At 34.2% G+C, this 19150-nt stretch overlaps 1 pseudogene; it reads right to left on the bottom strand.

Moving 5' to 3' along the window:
- Positions 1-13814: 13814 nt before the first annotated feature.
- LOC149566286 (large ribosomal subunit protein uL30y-like) lies at positions 13815-15377 on the bottom strand (annotated as a pseudogene).
- Positions 15378-19150: the final 3773 nt, after the last annotated feature.

The following is a 19150-nucleotide window of genomic DNA, read 5'->3' as shown; positions in this document are numbered from 1 at the left end:
AAAATTTGGGAAGTTCTTCCTAGATGCTCTGGGTAAATCATTGTTTGCGCCCAAGCTAAGTGGGCCAATAGCATTACCCCAAGGTACTACCATGGCTCTTGGTAGAACACTAGGTATAGGTTGGAAAGTTACGCTTGATAGTGTGATAACTCCATGCAAATTTAATGTGTTGCACATTGACATAGGTTGTGTTTGTAAAACCAGAGGAGAAGAAGACTTGCTTCATCTCCACCAAGCAGGATTAACTAGTGGGAACAATTCCTTTCATATATCTTCCAACATAGGTCTCTAGAATGACTCCTTCCACTTCTCAGAGGGTCCTCCGAGATAGGAAAGTTAGCTCTACTTAGCTCTTCGTATACTAAATCAACTTGACCTCATTCTTTCACACTCCTAGTGTACTTGGGATCCAAGATGCATCAACTTCTTATCAAATAGGTTTTTCATGCTTGCCTCAACTTGTGCTGCTAAAGCAACCTTTTCGAGTTCTCAACTTTGGCTTCTTCTCATTCTAGCACTAGGATCACTCTTTTGTACTTGTCTAATGATTTTCTATTTCTCAAAGAAAGTGTATTGAAATGATTCACAATGTCATCTTGTTCATCTAGGAAGGTGAGATTGGGTTGTATCACTGGGATTAGGCCTTCATGGCAAAGGACCATCTTTCCTCATGGCCTACAAATTACATGCGACTCAAACAAATGTAAGAGTGTCAAAACTGTTCTGTTCTCCCCAATAAAGCCTAAAATTGAAGTAGAAGACTCGATGGGGAAACTTATGCAATTCAGAATAGACACCAGAGATTCTTTTACAATCCTCCTCAGTAGAGTCGCCAAAAATTGTTGGTTGACAGTTTGTATAACTCCCTTGTAGGTGCAGGGTAGATCACAGGTTTTGGGGTATGATCTTAACCAGGGAAAAGGAGAGGAAGTAACCAGATTACTTGTAGCCACAAGAAATCCAAGCATATATAATGATTTGGACAATTGACAACATCCACATGTATGGCTTTTATAAGCTATATTTCAACCTTTCTACACAATCTCTACTCCTACAACTACAACTATTGAACACAAAGAGTGCACAATGAGGGACGAATTTTAATGGGCCCAAGTGGATCTCTGACCCAAAAAGATCACCCAACAAAAATCTCCCAACTCACTTATACTCAAATCCTAAAGCACATAATGCAAAACTACACTACAAAGATGCAACATCAACTAGAAAGTGGAAATACAATCAACAATGAAGTAACACTAAAATTACGATCTTAGTCACAACAACTCTTAGATTTCCCCTAACTAAATCAGTTCCACCATTAACTTCATTCCATTCCCAATCATTAAATGAACATGCAAACTACTTTAATAATGTAGATGAAATAGGGGAAATTAACTAGAACTGAACTTGAAAAGAAACACTTGGATTGTTTACACTACTAACATACAACATAAACAATCAAATCAATGCAAGATTAACAACTTCAAATTCAATTGTCTTTCATTTCCATGCAAACCTAAACTATGAACAACAAACAATCAAAGTAAACTAAGATTCTCACTCATTAGTCTCTAATATGGGGGTTCATTCACAAAGAAGTTTTCCAATCCTTTATTCCTCTTCCAAAATTACAATTATAGGCCCTCTTTAGAGTCTGGCTAATTACATTCATCATTACATCTCAGAGTAGTTGCAGAGGCATAACCAAACTTGGGAATTGCAACAATCATCTATCACAAAATCATGCATGTGATGAGGATAATTGTCAAAAATGGCTACTATAAAGAAAGAGAGATAGAAGTGACAGTGGCACTTGTTGAAAACTTATATTTATGATCAGAAGAATGTAACACTTCTAGCTCTGTCAATCGATTCTTCTTCTTAGGTGTTATAGATTTAGTCTTATGCACTTTCATAGCATCAACAATTATCCTTATCTCTTTGACACTTGGAATGAACACATTGTCAGCTTTGACTACCCAGTAGTCATGGTCTCCTATCAATTTTTTCTATTGTGGTGAACTTGGATTGGATTTTATTAGATGCTTTCTTTAGGGTACTGTCACTAACAATGAGCTCTAGGATCTTTGAATCTTGAAAATTAGCGCGACTAGTCGAATCCTCTATGAATTCTAGGAACTTCAACTTCATCCTCTCAATGTCCACCTACTGTTTGTTAGAAGTCACGTTAGATTCAGTGTGCAGGTCCTTTGAGTACATACATCTTTTTGATCACCTTCTTCACACCATCATACACACTCTTCAATTCTTGCTTAGAGTTCACTAGACTCTCCTTCTTGAATTCCACATATTTCTTCTAGTGGTGCAATGGCTCTTTTCCTATCATTAGAATGCAATAACTGATGGAAACATCAATCCTCATGTCAGTCACTTCTTGTCACAGGGATATATCCTCTACTAGGTTCTCAACATTAGATTGCATAGAGGCTTGGGAATAGGCACCATCTCTCTCAGTTTAGAAACATCTAATACCAAATTGTCTAGATTCTCAATCAGAGGAGGGCCTCAGATCTTCAAATCCTCTATCCACATATGACAAGTTTTCCCAAAATGTCTCTCTCATTGCAACTTGACAATAAAATTCTTGTTCTCCTCCGTAGTGGGATTGAACGTGCTCGAGGTAACACTATTTGTTGGTAAAATGTCAAGGAACTTGAGCATAGCTTTGATATAGTAATTAAGCTCCTTATTTGAGGCCTTCAAAGTTTCCCTTGTCATCATCAACTCCTCCAACCTATCCTCAATCTTAGCATTTCTATATTTCCACACATTATCACGAGTCTTCAAGTGGAAATCACCTGGCCTAGGTCTTCAATTCACCCTTTTCATGTGGCTCTTCTATCTCCATGACCATATGCCTTGTCTTGACATCAATGGAAAGAGTTGTTAATGTCTTCTACTTCTTAGCCTTTTAGGACGGAGGTTGTGCTTGAATTGCCCAGGGAATCAAGCTCATTGGTGGCACACTATACTCCATTCTTCTCTTCTTCCTCTCAATAGTATCCTTCAACCAAGAATTGATTGTGAGGAAATTCAATGCAAACTATAGTGTTGAGGGAATCAAATAGGTTCCCTGCTATTGGAGGAGTCTCCTTCTTCCTGCTAGCAAAAGGAAATGTTAGAGTTTTAGTTATGGAGTGAGTGAGGGGATTACATTGGTAATTTCCTCCTCATTGTTTTAGTTGTGGAGTCTCTCATGCATGTCCATCTCTATCGGGGTTGTTGCTTGGTTGGTTGTTAGCTCCATCAAGATTGATTACTAGAATAGTTGAGGAGTCTTTGCCAATTGATTTCTCATATTGCTTTTCTTTCTCTTTTTCCTTCTCTGCCTTTGTGTCATCAACATTTTCAATATCTAGCAGAGAAACTCCTGCATAAGTAGGAGTTACTTGTACATTCTTATCATTTTTTGGTTGATCACCTCCTCCTCCATCTGATTCTGATGGTGCCATGGATGTAAAGGTAGTAGTAGGAATGGTGGAAGTAGGTACAGACGTTGTTTGAGCTCCTCTAGATGAACCAATAGCATCCATCCTCTTTCTCTTAGCTCTTGTGCACTCTACCCACTTATTAGTCCTTTTTATAATTCCACCCATCAAAATCTCCATTTTGTCAACTATGGGGCCTTCTGGTGGAGTAGACACAATAGGCATGTCTTCAATCTCTTTTTCATATGTAGAGGATCTCATATGTGATACATCATCCTTTATATCCTCCACATTGATACTCACCTTATATAGTTTAACTTGCTCAACTATGTGCCTTGACCAAAACTTCTCCCTGGTTTGAATTTATATGTAGAATTCCACCCAATAGTCCTCTATATCTAGTACATGCTTATAATTGGAGCTAAGTTGAAGATTATCCTTCACATAATCAACAAGATCAAACTAAGGCCTTATCACTTCATAGTCCTTCAATTTATATTTCACTGGAATATTTGGGGTCAAAATGCGATAACAGTGTAATTTGTGGTGATTTTCATGTTTTTTTTGCAATTGTCCCCGATGTCATCACAATACTGACGTTGGCATCATAATTGTGATGTCATTGTGATTATAACCAAAAATAAAAAACACAACATTAATCATTCCAATTTGATCGATTGCAGAGAGTTGCATATGAAAGATTGTCAAGAGCTTTAAACAAGGGTATAAAGAAGTTGTGAAAGAGTGTGGGGTGTGGAGATCTACAATTGCCTAGTCATGCCCTTTCTTTGCATTTTCTTTCTGTTTCTCTCCTCATTATTTAGTCTTTCTATTGTTTCACACTAAATTTGAATATCTTCCTTCCTATATGAGATCTTAAACTCAATAAAATGTTTTCTATTGTCCATGACATCAAATGAGCTTGATTGTATTGTAATAATTTCCAGTCAATCCATGGTTGTGCCCTAGCTCTGCGATTGCATTGTCATGCCATGCCCTTGTGGTCTTTGTGCCCTTGCCCTTGCTCTGCCCTTGCTGCATACATATTCCAGAATCCAAATAATAAAACATTAAAACTCACTCAACCCTTACTTACATATTCCCAGCTAGTAGGATCAAATACAGTTTCCCAAGGTGATAAAATTTCATATGAAAATGCATCACTTGCATGCCAAGCCTGAAGCACATTCCCCAATTTATCATGAATGGTTGGTTATAAAGGCTCCATACGTTGTTCCAACAATGGAAGCCAATGATGTAACCATGCATGTATTGGAAAAGTCTCCCTGCAAGGATCCCAAAGTATCTATTATTGTTGTTAATTTGGGCATATAGAATGTTATGAAGTACTGAAGCCGGTAGTAACTTATCCCATGTCTCCAGAAAATGTAGCATAGGTTCAGGGTCCCTTGGCTTCTAGGATTTTTTAGCTGCTATTCTCATTGCTGGAAGAATAACTTCAATGAAGAGTTGAGTTTAAGGAATTAAAGAAGCAAGTTCTTCTTCTGTGTAAATGCCATAACATTGAGGCTCATTCCCTTACAGAAGCCTCTGCCATAATGACATTACCTCTAAACCATGCAAATGATGTTGAAGTGGTTCCCAACCTTGAAACACTCTTATAAGCAATGGAGAAAAAAATTTCGGATGCAATACATGACAAGTTGCACAACTTGTAGTCCTCCTGGTATTTCAATTGTAAATTTTGAAAGACACTTGCAAGTGATTTCAATGTCATAGTACCTATCGCAACACTTTCCTAGATTCTATTTGGTGCTCCCATAATATCATCTATGTTGTCTAGGTATTGTTTCTATTGTGTAGTCTCTTTCTAAAGTCGCTCCTTCTCCTTCTAGTATATTGCCACAGACTCTCTCTTGTTCGATTACGATGCATCTCAACTAGCTGCTCCAGTGATGCAATCACCCATCTATCTCCAAATTGTGCAAGCAGTTGTTGTTTTATAGAATCTAGATAGATACAGTAGTTCCAAAGCCATAAACCTGAAGACCATTATGTTTGAGTCCCACTGTAGGGAAAATTTGGATGTCATGTTCTTTTGCATATGTTTCAATCACTTCCTTGATAGATTTCATTTCAGCATTCAAGTTTTCAAGATTGTCAAGATCCTGCACAAAAATAATGTAAACCAGGATAAATGGCCAGAGTTTGCAATAAATTTTACAAAAACATACCATAGTATATATTTTTAGAAAGAAACAAGCCATAACCCAGTTAAATTTAGTCTAGTTGTTGATTAGTAGGGTTGATTGCAAATTCCTGTAGAACTGTCATCATATTAGGTACAATAAATGAACAATCAATTGTTCCTAGCTAGCAAAATCAAATACAGTTTTCCAAGGTGATAAAATTCCAGATGTAGATGTATGTATGTATATATGTATGCGTATATGTATGTATATGTGTATTTATATATGTCTGTATGTATATATGTATGTGTATATGTATGGATACATGTATGTATGTATATATATGTGTGTGTTTGTGTGTGTGTGTGTGTGTGTGTGTGTGTGTGTGTGTGTGTGTGTGTGTGTGTGTGTGTGTGTGTGTGTACAAAGAGATCTTGTGGATTGTGGATTATGGATTATAAACAAAAAAACCCACAAAAATAGGACATTAATCATTCTCCATTTGTTTTGATTGATTGTGGAGAGTTGCGCGTGAAAGAGGTTGGAGAGCTCTAAACGAGGGTAGAGAGCTCTAAACCTTGGTGGAGATCAATGGAGATCTTGGATTTCATGGTTGTTACATTGTGGTAGAAACATTTTGTTGTCGTGGCCTTGTGATCTCTGCATTTCGTTGTCATGCCCTTTTCATCTCTGTTATATAATATACATACATATGTATATGTATAAGTATAGATGTGTGCGTGTGTGTGTATACATACACACACATGTGTGTGTCTATGTATGTATGTATATATACATAGTGATCTTTTTAAAGGTGCTTATTGATCCAACTGCATACATATCCTAGAATCCAAATAATAAAATAATAAAACTCACTCAACACGTAGGATGACCGCAGATGCAATAGAAACGCCTATTGGTAAGTGGATTTCTCTTTTTCTCTCTCATTTTTCATGTGTGTATTTCAATTGAACTATTATTTCTTAGGGGGCATTTTGTAATATTGGATTCATTTTATGCAGGAGGTAATGAGGACATTCCTAGATGTACCCGTGTTATATGTATGGGAAGACTAAATAATTGTGATGAATTTCTCATGAGCAATGAAGATGGACTTCCCCTGAGAGTAGTCCAACTTCCAAGTACTTTGAAGATTGGTCCTTTCTTAAATATTTTAGATGTTGACAGGGAGTTTAGATTTTATTTTATTTTATTGGGAGGGGGAGGGGTGGGGCCAAATGAGCTTCCACCTTAATGTGGTTGGCCCTAATTAGTAGAGAATATTAAATTATTCTCGAAACCAAGTGAAGCTCAACATTAACCTATTATTGCATAACAACTAACTGTGTGAATCTCTTGGTTTCAAGAAATGCAAAATGAGGGCATAGTTCGATATGCAACCTCAATTCATATGCATACAACATTAGGTGGAATTGAAAAAAATGCAACAGGTTTGCATTTTTGTTAGAGGTTTTTAATTAGTTATTTTAAGTTATAGACCATCATGAACATTATAACTTTGACTCTTATAGGCAAGAGTAATGTCCTCAACATGAAAGAAAATCAAGACTTTCTATGTGGTAACTTGCTTGTCCATAGCAGCTAGAGTTGTAACGTTCATGATGGTCTATATTTTTAAAAACTTAATAGACCTATTAAATAAATGTAAACATGGTGCATTTTTTCAGCTCCACCTATTGTCCATGCATATAGAACACAGTTGCACGTGCATTCTTGATTTAGAGTGGCATTCACAAGTTTATCAAATCAATGGTATGATATCATTAATATCTACAATTTATCATTAAGAAGTTTAGTTAATTGCTAGGCTATTGTTGCAGACTATACATATTCTTAAGCTTAGTTTTGTGTTGTAGAATGTTTTCCAAGGATTCATGATCCCTCATCAGGTAAGCTGTCTTGTCCCCCATTAATAAATGATTGACTTATGTTGAAGTGCAACCTAACAAGTAGCGTGGGCACCTAGAACTTCACAAATGATTCCTCTATGGGGGAGATGGTATTATCGGTTGAACCCTGTAGTTTGGACAATCTATGGCCTTTTGTCTTTGCAATATGGAGACATGGAAACCAATCTAAGGATTACCTGAAAAAGAAATGGTTAAGTGTATAAACTTTCTAGAATTTATGTCAGTTGTTTTAATTTGAAACTTATGTTAACTTTTTTAATTATGGCATTATTCTAACATTAGATTTTGTTACTCCAGTGCTTGCTGATGGTGACAAATGAATTGTGCTTGCCAAATATAATGTAAACAAGCTTACTAGGATTGCATTAAAATATGAATTGAGGTATGTAGTATTTGGTACTTTTATAATCTATATAGATAATGATCATCAATTTTTTGAAATTGTGGATGAGTTAGGATTTTTTTTTAAATTAATAGAATTGGGAATGTAAATTTTATTATCACATTCTCATTACAAATTTTGTTTTTGGTTGATAAGATATGCAAATAACTGTAACTTTGTATGAAAACACTAACTATGAATGACTTCATGGCAATTTGGTTTGAATGCTATAAGTATTGATAATCTCTTGAAGTTTTAAATTTTAACATTGTAAGTGGAATTAATTCTCACATTTCAAAGTATGGATAGAGGTCAAGTATTCAAGAAGTAATGACTGATACTATTATAAAGAGAGTGAAAGGTGTTGTTTCTCGAATTGATAAGGGTGGGATGTAATATTAATGTACTCAATTAAAAAGGATGATATCTACATCCATGGATTTAAATTTCAATAATAAGGTATTGTTTAAATTTTGCATATGGATTTTTTTTATATTTAACTGATTTGGTCTAACTTGTGGAGAAAACCTTATTTTAGACCATGTTCCAGTTAGCAAATGTTGAAAGATAAGTTGTAACTAATTTCACCAAATTCCATGTGAACCAATGTAAGCATATTGTTGATGATCTTCAATGGTGCTATGCTAGAAAAAAGATTGGTATGTAATTTTTTAGAAAATGAGGTGTTGTTGACAAGTTTGTTTTGCAATATATAGCTGAAGTGTCTCTTTTGTTTCCCTAGAAGTTTGATTTGATCAACATCAGCCAATTTTTTTGTGAGAATCAGAGAGATATGTGTTCTAACCCTGTGCATATGATGGATAGGATGTTAGATCAAATGAAATCTAAGATTTCAACTAAACCCAATTTTTTCTAGTGTCTTTTACCAAAAAGGAAGACAAGTGATCTTTATGGTGATTAGATAATTTGTTTACAAGTTTTGTTGTTTTAGTTATGTCATTTTACTTTGTATATAATGAATAAACTTTGCAAGACTATTGCTCTTACGAAAAAAGTTCCTTGGAAGAAAAAGTTCATTTTAGAGATGGGTATTGTGAATCAGTGCATAGTCCCATCAAAGAAAATGAACGACCAATATTATACAAATGTTGCCCTGAAAGTAAATGCTAAGATATTCTCCACTACCTAAAAACATATGAAAGGATTTTGTAGGTAACATGTGCTAGTGTAATAAATGATCTTTTCAATCATATGATAGGCTTACTTGCAATTGATATTGTTATAGTAATTATTAAATGATCCCATCATTCATTCAATTTGGTGGGATCAATTTTATTCTCTCTTTAGAATGAAATTCTTCTATACCAAGAATATCGTCACAACTTACAATGATTATTGGTATGGATGTTTCACATGGTTCTCTAGGACATGGTGATACACCTTCAACTGCATCTGTAAGTATTTAGGAACATGCTATTAAGGATTCCAATTCAAATATGATGTATTTGGTAAGATTGAGTAATATGGATAATTAATTGTGGCAATGTTAAAGTTTCCTATTAAAATTTAATTTATTTACTAAAATTGAATGATATGGATGCTTAATTGAAGTGGATTTTTCAATCTTGTCAGTTCATGCTTTTTATTGTGTTTTGGTTGAGCCATAATGGATGTGTTCAAAAAGTATAATTTACATGAATGGTGAAGAAGGTCGCACATGCACACGCACATGCACACACACACACGCACACGTACACACATGATTCATATGTCTTCTACATTTCTATTGGTTTTCAAGTTAAAACATTCTAAGATATTGAATACATGGAAAGATTGGTCTAATTTTTTTAATATTATGTTTGTTGAAAGGCATGCATTGTCTTTGGGCTATTGTTTATCTTTGCACAGAATTTTTCAATTCTTTAGGTGGTATGATCTTTTCAGAATCATCTTTGTTAAGAAGTTGTTTGTTATAGAGAATGGCCTCTGATTTCAATAGACAAAGCTTCAGTAAGGACCCAATATCAAAATGTTGAGATGATTGAAGCTTTGTACAAACCAAAACATTTAGAACAAGATGAAAAAATGATTTATGTCAGCATAATCAAGTATTGCATATGAGATACTAATCATTGCCACTGTTTTATCCTCTTAGCAATTTAATTTTTTCTACTTTAGCATTCATCTTTGCAATGTTCTTCACCTTGCAATGTGATTGAAATATTACCATTGATATTATTAATGTCATTGTATTGTATTTATAGTGAGTTACTATTATATTTTTTTGGAACATGCAAATAATCACATCTTGGACAAAAGCCACAAAAATGGCAATTTTCAGGTACGGGTGTGTTACTGCATCATATTTTTACAAAATAGTCCAATTGAGTTGCATAACTAAAGAAAATAGATTAGGTTTGAATTTTCTCATCCGATTCTTATGGTAATTTTATTTTGATTAGTTATTCGCGATCATAAGACCATGAACCTCTAATGTTTGAAATGTAGGAACCCTTGATCAAGGTTTTAGATTCTAAATAACTTTAATGTTTGAAAAAGGTATAGTCTCTTTGGCTGTATTTGTAAAATATATATTCAAAAAAAAAATAGACCTTGGTTCAAATTTTTAAAGTTTTGTTTAGATGTTTAGTTGTGTGATTCTTCATAATTATAAGATCATGGACCCTACTGTGTTACTCAAAAGAAAATGGTGCTCAATATTAGGACCATGTAAGGACATAACACAAACAAATCTAATTGAAGCTTATGGTGTACTAACCTTGGTTACATTTTTTCCCACTTCTCTAATTTAGATGGTATCAAGTTTCTAAGATGGTAAAATTCTAAGTAAGTTTTATATTTCAACAGGGTATGCTTTTTTTGGCTTTACTTGTAGATTTTAAATATATAAGAAAATTAGACCTTGGTTCATATTAACACGTGTTATCTAGGTGTTTAGTTTGTGTGATTCCTGATCATCATAAGATCAAGGACCCTACAACATAGATCTTGCTTCATAGTTGCAAAAAGTTCTTTATATGCATTTAGTTTTGTGTGATTCTGCATGACTCTAATTTAAAGGAACCTACCAAGTCGCTTGAAAGTAGACTATGTAGGAATGGAAGAACAAATCTAATTGAAGGTTTTAATATAATTATATTTCTCACATTTAAAAAAAAATCTTTTCCAATTGAGATGGTATCAAGTCTTTCTTCTAATTCAAGAAGCAACAAGAATAGTATGTGTTATTGATTTCCATAAGTGGCAAATGAGTCAAATGGATTTCAAAGTAAAATGTTTTGATTGGTTCTCTTTTAGGGTATGCTTGATATTGGAAAGAAAAATCTAATTGGAGATTTTGATGTAATTATGTTTGTCGTAATTATCACTGATACATCTCATCTAGAATATGACATTGCTTCCATGACATTCAATCTTTGGCACAACCTTCAAATTGTTATGATAGAAAGGTAACTTATTGAAGACATATTAACTCAAGTGATTATGGTGTAAGGGACTTTTTAGAAAATACAATCAAAATCATTCTTGATGTTATGCGCTACTAAGTATTAGTATAATATGATAAGATATTAAATTATTCTTTTTCTTTGTCATATTGAATTTATTGAGAGTATCTTTGTATATAGTTTATAAACTGGATCTTTAGTTCAACTTATATTCTGATTGACTCAATAACATGCACAGGAAATATAATATGTTATTTGGAAACGAACTTGCAATTAAAGCTGAAAAGGAGAGGAGGTTGACAATTTCCCATCCAACATTTGAGTTATTAGTATCATTGGCAAGTGAACCATAATTTTAATGTGCTTTCTTGTTTGTGAGAGAGAATTTTTTTTGCTAATAGTATACAGTATACAATATACTTTTTATTGTTGTGTAAACAAGATGTTGAGGGGCCTTAAAAAAAAAGCACGTATTACCTGTATTTCCATATAATTTTCTAATAAAGAGCTTCTTTGAAATGAAATAAAAGTTATCCCTACAAGTTCGCTTTAGAGTAATGTATCCATGTAATTATGAACAATTGTTCAGAGAAGATCTTGTTGGTTTCAAGTGAACCGGATATGGTGAGAAGTTGAGAACGTTATCTGTTGTTCATTTTTATGGCCTTTACTATTTCAACATTGTGACTCTTTTATGGTTGGAATATATGTTGGTTGAAAAAAGATATAAGAAATTAGACTTTTAAATGTCTGCTAAGGTTTCATGTAGGAGTTTGGCTTTTTTGTTTCCATTGGTGTGATCAGCATATGAGTTATATAGTTTGAACTCTTGGCAGGTTCTCATTAGACACACATGTTTCTGCAACATACAAGTAACACAACATGCTAGTTACTTAGCATGTCTCTACTAAGACACATTCTGACTCAGAAAGTTTGTCAATATAACTCATTTGTTGAAGAAAACCAAACCTCCTTTTTTGTGATTATTCTTGCCATTTGTCTTACACAATTTTAATTACAATGATTTGTTGGGTGATTGGAAAGAATCATGAAATGTGTCCTAACAAGTAACTTATCCAAAGGGATTTCCTTAGGACCCTTTGAAGAGTACATTTGCACCTAAATTTTGTTGGGGGTTAGCTCTCACATGAAATATATATTTTGCTAATTGATTAGATGTTACAAATTACAATGTGTAATATATACTTATTCTTTTTCTCCATGTTCTAAGTTTGAACCTAGAACTCAATTATAGATGACAAAATGTGAACTACAAAGTAGTAAAATAGGCAAGGATCCTAGCAAGTTTTGATCCACAAGCAGATTACAGATCATAATCTTTCAAGGGAAGTATCTCTAATACACAATATTTCTAGGTAGGAGAGATTTCCAATATATTGAGGGATGATACCAAAAATGGTATGGGAGTCAAGAGAAAAAAAATGGAGATTTGTAAGAATACCTAAATATGAAGGAATTATTCTAGTTGATCAATTGTCAACTAGTAACAATTCTTGTTTTTGCCAGAACTTAAATTCATTCGAATGGATCCTTGCAATAGATTGTTGTAAAGATTAAAAATACCTTGAAGCTTTGAAGTGTCCCCATTTCCCACACAATTGAACCTAGAAAACAGTTGTTGTCCAAAGATCAAGTTGTGTGAGCAATGAGAGATTACCAATTGAAGAGAAAATGGAATCCTCTAATTGCATATCTTTTAGCTCAAGCAATTGTACCCTATTGCTTGTTGGATACAAGTAACACCAGTTCAATTGTAGAAGTGAACATTAGGGACCCATTTTTGTATGGAGTGGAGAGGGTCCAATATGATGGACTTCTTAAAATTCTATAACTATTTTCTCATCAGTGATTATGAAAGTACAAGTGTCTATGACAAGAAGCAAAATAAATCACATCCTTAACATGGTTTGTATCTTTCTTGGCTGGGTGTTATTCTATTCACCAAAGATTTAAGGGGAAAACTCTAGAACATATGAGAATCTTCTCTTCTATAATAACCATCCAATATTGAACAACTTCGATTTGGGGAGTCCTTTTAGATGCACAATTACCCCATGAATTTGTGTGCATCACTCTAGATCTAGGCTTTTGAGTTTCACAAGGCCCACCAAGGAAAGCAAGCCAACTAGAGTTATTTGCATGCTTCTTTTAAAACCAAGGGAGGATAAGTTTGTAAAATAGTATTGTAAAACCTTCCACATATGCTAAACCACCATAAAAAATGTAGTTACAGTAATTGAGGTTGAGCAGCTACAAATTTTCTTACAATTTGTTTTCCTAGAGAGATCCATAAGGGTCCATTTCGATCATGGAAGATGACAAGAATTGGATTTTTCAAAATTCGGATTTAAATTTTTTTGTGTTCGGTTCAAAATTGACAAAATGGAATTTTGTCTCAAAAGCAGGTTTTTTGACTTCCTATTAGCAAGTAGGAATTGAAAATCAAAACCTAGCTATGTAATATCTTTGAAAGCAGGTTGTGCAATGTTGGGATGCTTGACTAGTCTAATCTTAATGTATGACTTTTCACGATTGCCAACATCATCATCTTCAATGTAGGGGTTGTGTTTCTTCTTCAGTCCATCAGATGGAGTGTTGAGTTTAAATGACCACAAAAAGTTCTTCACTTTCATGAAGTTGGGGCCAACAGTAACAATCTCATGGATAAGATCTTCAATATAGATTGTCATATTTACCTAAAACTTGCTCACAAGCAACAAGGTAGAAATAATAAGCACTGGGAAAGCATATTGACTAACACAAAAAGGCATCATGAACATAAGTACCTTTTCAATGATGGGGTTGTTAGTCAAAGGAATTCGTTGATTATCAACTTTTCCATAACCTCTCTTGTGAATCAACTCTCTTATACTTTTTAAATTTTGATATCTAGAAAGAATTAAGAAAGAAAATCAAATAACAATAGACACAAGAATCTATGAAATAAGAAAAGAAAAATTTACATAGTTCTTATAATTGACCAAGAAAATAACCCAAAGGTCACATATTGCTCAACGCGATGCAACATGTTCATTGTTGCTTTGATAATTTTTAGAAACACACCATTGAAGATCTAAAATGAAGTGCCATAGAAAGTCAATATCACTGCAATATTGTATATACATCCAAAAGTGACCACTAAACACTATTTTAGAAACAAAAAGTACAAAAGAGATAGGTGAAGTTGAAAAAGGATCAACCTGCCTCAAACACAAAAGTCACAAAATTGTTCTTGTCTTTGGATGCATATCATTGATATTGAATAAGAAAAATAAGAAAGTCAATAAACGAAAAAAAAACTACTTAAAAACTTATTTAGAATTTGGGGAAGACTAATAATTTTGTGTTCCTCTTTATTTAAAATAGAAGAGATGTAAATATATTATAATAAAATCTAGGAAAAAACATTTTCTCTTTTTTATGATAAATAGGATAGAGAGCTAATAGTATACCAAATCTATCACTATATAAAGACCAAGAAAGTACAAGGTATATAAATACTACAGACTAGCTACTTACCCATGAATATGAATAATGAACAATATCTTAGCTTCTGGCTCAACATAAAAGCCTCCTTTTAGTTTTGCCTCTTTTTTCAATCTGATAACCTCCCATTCTTGAGTTTTGTCACAAAATACACAAGAAAATTACTAAAGTACATTCGTCAACCCTAGATTGCATGATGAATCATCAATTAAAAACCTAGCAATTTATTAAAGGATCCACATACTCCTTGGTGACCCATAAATTGATATAAAACTTGCCAAAAAGAAACTAAGGTACACACTTAACACTAGATGGAATGTGACACATCAACAAAAAATCAAGCAATTTATTACATGCTTCATATACTCCTTTAAATATTCCTCAACCTTCTTAAATAGCAATTTGCGATTTGTAGCATTTTTTACTTTTGCAACTTCCAACTGCCACTTCTTGTCATTCTCTCATTCTTCATTTCTTTTCCTTTTCTTGAGAACTGACTCTAGCACAATCTTTGCCTCCTCCAAAATCATATCTGAAATGACAAAAACAATTAAATTATTATTTTAAAAATAATTTGGCTATCCATCATAATTGTGATGACATGTTTCGATAGCTAGCCGTCACTTGCACATCACAACTATCACAAAATCATCGCAATTATGATGGCTAGTTCTGATGGATCAATGTCACTTCTACAATAGAGCTGTCATATGGACATCACAATTGCGATGGGGGATTGGAAGCTTAAGACATCATAATTATGATGGCCTATTGTCACAATTGTGACAATGCCAACATGAACTCTTGCTCCTTGCTTCCTCCTAGTTACCATAGCTTTATCCATCACAATTGTGATAGATGCCCTCATCATCACAATTTGCAACAACAAAAGCTCAACACTTGTCCGACAGGAGCCAATTTGTAGTTCTATCGCTTGGGCAATAGGTGGCCGTCGTAATTACGAGGGCCTGTCATTGCAATTTGGGCCCAAATTTAGTAGTGTTTATTCTCAAAGGCATTTATTATATTCTCTACATCTGACCTAGATGCCCATAAATATTCTCCTTTAACAATTGGGAAGGGGGTTCCTTCTTTCTTAACTAAGTTATTAAGTTCTAGCACTTGTGTACATAATTTAGTAAGCATAATCTTATCCTTAGGATACCTTGGCAAACTCCATGAGAAGCCATTAGATCCACTAATTCTGATGTAGGAGAAGGCTATGAATTGTATGAAACAACAACCAAATTGAGTGACAACAGATATGGCCTCTGGCCAAAATATCCTCTTAGAGCATCCTTGTGGCTCTCTACACAACCTCATGGTAAGGACATCATTCAGCTTTACAAAATCCTCATAGCTCTTCTCAAGTTGTAGAAAAGGGTAAAAGTCATAGACTTTTTTGTTTTCATCAAAATATTTAATGCACAGTAGGTTTGGCCATAGATGATGTGTTTATAGAACACATATGGGATAGGAAGACATATAGAATTGTTTTGATGCATTGACTCAATTCACCCAGTAGGTAAATTTGTCACATATAATTTGCACCCAATCAATATACTAGCCATCAACATAAAGTACTTGCACCGGAAAGAAATAGTTCTCAAGAAAATTGAGGACTTCCTCATATCCTTTTAGTCTCAGTAGTAGGGAAAGGATATCCACTATTTCTCTCTTTAGACTAGTTTCAAACACAGTCTTAGGAACCTTACTTTTCTTTCTCTTTGGTGGCTGGAACCTTGTCACCAGGATGTCTTCTCCCCTCAAAGTTTTTTTTTTTCATTATACATGGAGGCATATGATCCGAAATCAATCACACAATATTTGGCTCTATCTAGGATCCCAAATGCACTTTGCATAAGGCCTCCATCGAATGTGAGAAGGACAAAGTCATCTAGAAATTAGATTTTCTTAGTGCTCACATCATATCTTGCAATACATTCTCAAACTAATTCTGGTGCTTGAATTGCCATGGGGAACCCAATGGCTTCGGCTATCCCATTCTCTCTAAGCTTCTGAGTTATAGGATGAATAAGCTAGGAATTTAATCTGCTATGCAAACTCTAAAATTATAGAATCTAAAGGATGTCTCAGTGTAATTTTTGAGCTCACTCTCTAGACTAAGCAATCTATCACTACTACAATCCTCCTTGTCATTCACTATATAACACATAGGGAAAGAAAAATCACACTTAGCATGAAAAATGTGCTTGTTGCAAGATGAAGAGGTGAACTCATCAAGAATTTTATTTTATTGAATTCAAGCTCAATCGTTGGTATGGGATTTCCCATATTACAAGGGTGAAGAGTGGCCATTAACTTTAAAACACCCTTTCATGGCATAAAAATTGGATTTACCATAAATGAAGTAGGTTAGCAACTCTAAGTAAATTCATTCACCTTAGATTTACCTTTACTGGGAGGTCATACAATGATTTTTAGCCTTTAAGCTCTGCTGAAATGGAGAAGGCACTTTTCAGATTCTCCATTATATTAATGCCTTCACAGAAGCAACACTTCATGTGAGAATCCATCTTGAGAACAAATGTGAGAATCCACCTTGAGAAAAAATGTGTTCTTTTTATTAAGTTAGAGGAGTATCTCATCCTTGAATTTTTTTTGATATTCCCTTTTAAGTTATTCAGGGGCATAGCTCTTGAATTGGTTTCTCGACAAGCTTGAGGACTTAACATTTTGCCCTTTTTGGGATCATGGCTATCGGGTTTCTACTCCGATAATGGATAACTTCATTTTCCATTTTTTTGAAATCTATTAATACTTATCCTTTTACTTTCTTGGGTGGCTTGGGAAGAAAAATAACAACATCTTCGAAAGAATATTATGTTTTGTAGTATAGTTTCTACCAAAAATTACACTTGAGACATCCTGTCAGAGAAGTGGCCTGCTGGGTGCTTTTCCAAAATGAGAGAAGTTGATTTTTCATTTTTTGGAAACTTCTTATACTTAGCCACTTTTCCTTTGGGGAAGAATCACACAATCATCTTTGAAGAATATCCTCTTCTTAATAAACAAGGAACTACCCAAAAAGTATATCTTACTTTCTCTTCAGAAAAGTAGCATTTGGGGTGCGCTTCTAGAGATGGAGTAGTTACAGAGGTGAAACTTTGACAACATTGATACTCACTTGTATTTTGCTTATCTGAATGGCTCTTTGGCTTGGGGCCTCTCTAAATGTCTTTAAAGGATGAAATATTTAGATATATACCTTATGCACTTGATCAATTCCATTGTTTCAAAAAATTGGGGTCGTAGGTACTCCAGTGCATTGAAGATTACCAAATTCTAAAATGTTTACACTACCTTCGAGACACTCCATAGATTTTTCTTTCTCACTTAGGATGCCTTCAAGTGCCACTAGAATGAAAAAATTCACATGCAAAGCTCATAAAATAGCTAGATTCATACCTTCGAAAAAGTGCCTTCTAGGGTGCTGCATTAGTTGGAATCGCAGTTGTAGATGTGATTTCCTGACAATGTAATACTTTCTCACTTCTAGATTCAAGGAATTTATGAATGGTTCTTCTTTACTTAAAATCCCTTCAAACACCTTTAGGACGCATAAATCCTTCCTTCATATTTCATAGAAATTTCTTTCAAAAAATGGAAGAGTAGCTTTGCAACACAGCAAAAGTTACTTGATTCTAACAATGTTAATAGTTGGACCTTTTTCTTCATCTTAAGGAAGCCTTAGGAATTTTTCTTGTTCGAGCAACTTGATATGGACTACAATAATTCATTTCCATTACTTCTATCACCAAAAAATGGCTTCGATTTCCTTTGTTGAAAAAGTGGGTTCCAAACTACTGCTTTGGGCGGGGGAGCATTCCCAAAGGTGCAACTATGACATAGTCTTAAGACTAAGTCATTGTTCATTTTTGATGCAGGAGCATCCTAGGGTAGTTGACCATCCTATATGTTGGAGGGATTTTGGTGGAGTTGAGTGGACCTATTTGGGTTTTGGTTAATTGTTTTATGATATATTTAATAAGTGTTGTAAGCCTTTAAAGGCATTTGGTATTTATTTTTTGTTAGAAGCCGACTTGTGGCTCTTCATGTATTAAATGTAAGAGATATTTAATTTCTATCTTATTGGGCCAACTTGTGGCTTATTTGGGTATAAGTAGGGGGTATTGTGAAGTCTTTAGTCATATTTTATCCATCTTGGAGAAGAGGAGATGGTAGAGGAAATTTTTTTGGAGAAGAGGTAGTAGTCGAGGCTTGGGAGCTTGTGAGTACAAATTTAGATATTCCTTAGAGCTTTCTACTAGAGTGTAGATCT

The sequence above is a fragment of the Cupressus sempervirens genome, chromosome 3 (assembly GCF_028749045.1).
Source record: "Cupressus sempervirens isolate cs-2001-9-10 chromosome 3, ASM2874904v1, whole genome shotgun sequence".
Lineage (NCBI taxonomy): Eukaryota > Viridiplantae > Streptophyta > Pinopsida > Cupressales > Cupressaceae > Cupressus > Cupressus sempervirens.
This window is presented reverse-complemented; position numbering and strand designations above follow the sequence as displayed.